General features: G+C 45.2%; 1 long non-coding RNA gene across 3 annotated transcripts in view; it reads left to right on the forward strand.

The window, feature by feature from the left end:
* LOC106630983 (uncharacterized) overlaps nucleotides 1-3,214 on the forward strand; it is an 80,143-nt gene extending 76,929 nt beyond the window's left edge. For all 3 annotated transcript variants that reach the window (XR_008732182.1, XR_003558952.2, XR_008732181.1), the window contains 2 exons: nucleotides 2,084-2,368; nucleotides 2,986-3,214. This is a non-coding gene — a long non-coding RNA (uncharacterized LOC106630983). The remainder of the gene's footprint in view (nucleotides 1-2,083; nucleotides 2,369-2,985) is intronic.
* The last annotated feature ends 2,786 nt before the right edge of the window (nucleotides 3,215-6,000 follow it).

Below are 6,000 nucleotides of genomic sequence, written 5' to 3' on the forward strand. Positions count from 1 at the left end.
AGGCTTTATTCTCGGGTGCATTGGGATCATTTGCAGGCAGTGAGTAAAGAGCAGTGATGCTGCTGAGACTCTCCAAGGAGCTTGACAAATTAACTTTAGCTGGTTCCCTAGGATTACATATACTTTGCAGTCCAGTGCTGCTCATGACTGCATATAGTGCATTCTTGCAGAGAGCTGGGGTTGGGCTGGGACCCAGTTACTTCTCATTTCTGCTTTCTCTTTGCTTCCAAGCTCACCCATGCCAAATTCATTGACATGGATGAAATAAGCCTGCGGTACATGGCAGACACAGTTACGGAGGCTGTGAGCAATGAGTAAGCCGGAGCTTTTGTTTGTGTATCAACAGCACAACTGTCAAGTGCATCCTGGCTGCAGGCATTTATTCCAGGTGATGCTGTAAAGAACAGAAACAAGACAGCAAGACGTTGCATGCCACATAGGGTCTGCAGTGCCAGTGATGAGAAAGCTCTCACAAATTAAGCACAGCTGACCTGCCGGAATAAGCCTAAGCAAGAATAGGCCATAATAATTACAGCTCTTTGAAAGCTTCTGTTTCATTAGAGAGACTTTAATAGCTTTATAAAATCAGGAAAGTATTTTAACAGTTTACAGATGGGAACATAAAGACTCTGATGGGTAGTGGCTGGCACATTCAGATGCTGGTTGAGATCCGCGCATGCTTTGTTGCTAATAATCCAGCAAAGGGTGATTGTGCATGTCTCAGGCTGAACATCTACAAGTTAAAGCAACCATAGACGGGGGCCACTTGTGAAAGTCTTGCCCAATTAACTTCCTGAGGATCCCACAGAAAATCAGTGGCAGAGAAATAGAAACCAGGGTTGCTGACCACACTGCTCCCCTAGCTCTTCTCCCCAGGAGACTGATTGCAGGCCAAGCTCTGTGGTATTCAGATGTCAGACTCTAGCGAGTCCCTTGAAAGAAAGGAGTAGAGACAAACAATTATCCAGCTTTGAGAAAACTCTCACCTTTGAAATGCTCTCCGTACATGTTATTACCATGTTTGCCTGGTTGCCAGCAAGATTTGTACTTGAATAATGGCTTTGCCCCCCTGCCCCCAAATCCCATTGACTTAAGGGTTTAGTTTGTGTCTTCTCCTCCTCCTCTTTGTTTTAATTAAGATGCATTTTGCTAATTATCCAAAGGGAAACATGAACAACAGATTAAAAACTGAATTATGTAAGAAGCAGGGGTAACTGAGATTTAAGGGAAGGGGCTGATGTGGCTGTGCTCTTATTCAGACATTGCACTTTTCCAGTGACTTTCATCCAGGGAGTCAAATTTGCTGCTCAGACATTAACTAACCCTCTCACTTTCCCCATGAAGAGTTTCCCATGAGCAACAGGCTCCCTTGGCCAGCTGCACAATGGCACAGAGCAGCTCAGAAACCTGCCTGCAGGAACAGAGCATGGCACAGTTTCCTATTAGATCCGTTGGGAAGGGTTATGGCTTCGTTCTGACCATCTGACTGAACACACCAAGAGTGGAAGTATGACAGTATTTTCCTTATCTACTGAAAGGTCTTCTGTGCATCCTAGGAAATATCTGGCCCTGACCACTGCTGGTGAGAAGGCAACAAATTTGACATACATCAGGGAAATCAGAATAGTTGTTGCTAAGGTCTGTCCTCCCATGCGCTCAATCCTGCTGCTGTACGTTGTGAACACAAAGAAACAGGAGCAAGTTTAAGTGACTCCAAAACCAGGCTTAGTACTTCATATTCATCATTTTGATTCTGAAAATGCTAGCGAGAGCAAGGCTCATTTGTTGATGTCTGTTTGATGGGGTTTATTTGTTTGAAAAGGCTAATCAGCTACCAGGATGCAGAGGCAATTGCTTAAATGTAAAGGAAAAGGAAGAAACTGTTCAAAGCTATTCAGATGAGGTTTGCGTTTTGATGTCGGTGTGCAGCCAGCTGACAAATGCTGAGCCACAGTCTGGTGTAAATCCAGATGAATTCCATTAGAATCAACAGACTTGCTTCCAATTTATTCTGATGTAACAGAGAGTATGATATTTCCATTCACGTTTACATTAGATTTGTTTCCTGTTTTCCATAATTCAGGCAGTTTCCATTGTGTACAAAACCAGCCTCGGCCAGATCTTGATCTCATTTGCATTGGATGAAAACAATTGTTTCAAATGGAGCTATGCTGGATTTATAATTGCATAAATGAGAGCAGAATCTGATCTATTCCAAGGGAGGATTTCCCAGGGTGTTGCCGTGTGAGAACACCCCTGCCATGGTGAAGTGATCAGGTGCTTTGCCATCGATTTTAATGGAGAATTTTCATCTAAGTTCTGGACTGGAGCCCTAAGCTTGACAGCTGCTGCTTCACCCACACCAAAGGTATAGAAGCCCCTCTTCCCTTCAGAAGATGATCTAACAAGCCAACACTTGCACCATCTCATGACCTAACATATGAATACCATGCGTTAGCTTAGAAGAAAGTCAGGAACAGAATGAGCTTAGCCCTGCCTGGCAGAAGTCTTCCTCAAAAGATACATTGGCCCTGATACATTTCATTTGTCACATACATTGTGTATAAACCCAAGTTCTCCATGTTGCCTTTTCCTTCCTACAGAGCTTCCTCCCTTGAGGCCCTTCCAACTCGCCTTGTTCAGTTGTAACTGGAAACATTAGGAGCAATACAATGGTTCTCTGGCACATGAGGCTGTCTGTTTTGGTGTTCATGCTGCTAGGAATAGATTGGGTTATTACTAATAAGTAATAAGAGGGTTATTCACAGCAACATGTGCAATCAAATGGATTTACTCCTCCCCATTGAAGCTGCTTATTTCACTGCTAGCAGGAAAATAAGGCTATTTAGAGTCATGTGTGGTAGTTGCAAAGGTTTTTCTGAGTAGATACACAAGCTATGTTGCCATAGCTTCTAGGAGGACTTTGAACTCACCTCATCCATCTGGCTTCGCAACTTCTCACTCTTATTTCTTACTGTCTTCTAGAAGCCACCATTTCGATGGGATATGAACAGACGTTGCTGACTCTGGATCTTACAAGGTACTGTACAAGCTCAGCCAACCCTTAAAACACTGGCCTCCTAACTGCCAGCTGTAACACTTTATAAACATGGATATTCCACCCCAGTTCTCAACGATAAGTTTTGCTGTGAAAACATGCAGTTTGATTCTTTGTTACCCAAGGCCTGGGGAAGTGCAAAGCTGATACGCAGTAAAAAAAGCTCCATCACCATCATATTATTTTACATTGGTATGACTTGCCATTTTAAATGAAGACATACCTCTTCCATTTGCATTTGCAGAACTCCTGTGTGTTTAATTCCACAGTAACTTTAGATTCCTTCACAAATTTAAATATTTCTCTCAATTTACAATTCAGCACCAAACATGGGAAGACAACAATGACAAGAGTAACAACAATGAACACCAATGACAACACTACACTTGCAAGGCTATCAGTATTAGGAGCACATTATGTGGCAGATTGAAATTTCAGCATCTCTATGCTTCTCTCACCACGTCATCTCAGCCCTGTGCAGAGAGACTGGAAATTACCCCACAGGTTTGGCCTGCAGTATATAAAACAGAGCCTTGAAAAAACAAGGCAGTCATCAAATTTCCAGTGTAGGCGGCAATCTGTCTGTTAGGTTTGCACACATACACATTATCAGGGCATGCGAGTGCCTAAAGGCAGTCTTACACAGAGCAGCTCGGCAGCTCATGCCTATAAAACACAAAGGCACACCAGGTTCTCTTCTGTCTGATGCTTCACAGCAAGCAGTAACTGAGCAGGACCCATCATGTGGTAACAAAGGCTGACATAAATACTTATTTGTGATTTTGTTCCCCACGTTTTTTATTCCACCATGCAATCTGCATTACAACTGGATCCTAATTGTCCATTTTAGCAGGCAAAGAGCAATCTGATACAGATTATAATACACAAGGTAAAGCAGCAGTGTCACAAAATAGGTGCTACCAGCCAAAGACAGCCTTCCTGTCTCCCCGGGGTTTTGACACCAGCTGATTAAGCAACTGGGCAGCACTGTCTGGAATTAACATGAGCTCAAAAAAAAGTAGGACAGTGGGAGCCTGCTTAACCAAAGCAAAAGTGCCAGAAACCCTTTCATCAAGGCTTTCTGACAGCCCTGAGTGTCTGAGGCAACGTAGTCTTGAAAGCACCTTTGAGGTGACATGGTGCTGCTGTCTTCACTGAAGGGACACACCACAGGACCAGTGTGGCATGATGGCCTGGCCTGAAGGCCCTGCGAGGGAACATCAGCACAGCTGCCTTGGGAAAGGAGCCCCTGCGAAGCACCACTGGTCCCGCAGTGATGCTGGGAGCCCCTGAGAGGTAATGAGACACATTTGGCCCCAGCAGTCTGTCTGAGGTAGCATGGCAGAGCCGCCATGGAGACATGTGGCCCTGAAAAGAAAGCCATGTGGCTGAAAACCAGGAACACCTGGAAGGAGAACACTTCCAGGAGGGAATGCCACACAGCCGGCCAGACTAAGAGAGGCTACCGTGGCACAGCTGCCCTGTGCCAACGGGCCCCTGTAAGGAAATGTGGTACAGCTGCCATGGATTGGAGACTGTGTGCAAGTGCTTCTGAGGGAGAGAAAGCCATAATGAAGCAGCCTCAAAGGAGACATGACACAGCCTCCTTGAGACCCTGAGAGCTCAGCTAGCGCAACCACTGCGTTGAATTCTGTATATGGAAAAACCTCTGTATTCCCAGGGCCACTAGTGTAGAGTCATTGATTAGAAGGCAGGGCAGGAAATTAAATGAGGCAGGTGAATTAAAGCCAGACTTCACAGGCTGCATCTGTTCCTCCATTCCCTTGGGTACAACACTGATGTAACTTTAAAAAGTAAATTTAGCGCTGAGGAAAGCTGCCAGGCTGATGGCCCTGTAAACTGAAACACTTGATGCATCCACAACTTGGGTACAGGAGAAGCACAGAAGAGCTGCTGAAACATGCCTCAGCCTGAGCTGCCTTGCTGCAGCGCAGCAGCTGTGGAGATGGCCTGCCTGGGCTTGTCGTCTGCTCACGAAGCTCAAGAGAAGGAACTGGCTGGGAAGGCTTGACTGCAGCTCCAAGGTGGAGGTGAATCAGCAGCGAACAGCAGTGCTTTTGGTGATCAGGCTGTGATGCCCCATCAATAGCAGGATCACAAAGACAAACACTCCTGACAAGAAGAAATCCCATCCATGGTGCAGCATGCAAGGCTGTAGACATACCCGTCTTGCAATATACCCAGGCTGGCACGCAGACAGGAGCTGGTACACCTTTCAGCTTTGGTCCTTGGTCTTGTCCACACCTGTGTTCACAGAGAGCAAGGGAAACATCCACTTCAGAGCAGTTCTTACTATCAGCATCTTTCCTGGTATTTAGACATACAACAATAGCCCTGTACTCTGCAGTCTAAAGAGGCTGTCTGTCTTTTGATGGACCTATATATATATGAGTGAGGAGAGACAGGACATCTCAAGCAAGAGACCTATTTTGCCACCTAAGTGCATATCCAGAAGAGGATTCGAAGCATGCCTCTGGCCATTGGGAGACCCGACCTTCTTCTTGGCCAGACTCAGGTAAACCCCAAATGTCTAAATTACATGGTAAAGTGGCTGTCACCTCTTCTGAGAGCAGCTGAGTAGAGTGATCCCAGCATTTAGCAAGCATTAAGAATACCTGAAACTAAGGAGTAAGACCAGAGTGGAGAGGACAGGTGGTAGAAGAGGCAGTGTAAAACAAGTGAGTAAAAGAGATTGTCCCACTGACTTCCCAGTGCTGTTGTCACTGGAGGGTTGCACAGTCCTATGCAAAGCATTAAAAAAATCTATTGAAGGAAAACAACATAATGAACGGTCAAAGAAAGCAAGCAAGCAGTCAGCTCTTGTTCCTCAGAGAATAGCCTCTATTCTCACATATCTTGCATTGGATTATGGCATAGAGGGAAAAAACAGAAATACCTCAAATAGATCCAGTTAGTTTTAC

Source organism: Falco cherrug, chromosome 4, assembly GCF_023634085.1.
Source record: "Falco cherrug isolate bFalChe1 chromosome 4, bFalChe1.pri, whole genome shotgun sequence".
NCBI lineage: Eukaryota > Metazoa > Chordata > Aves > Falconiformes > Falconidae > Falco > Falco cherrug.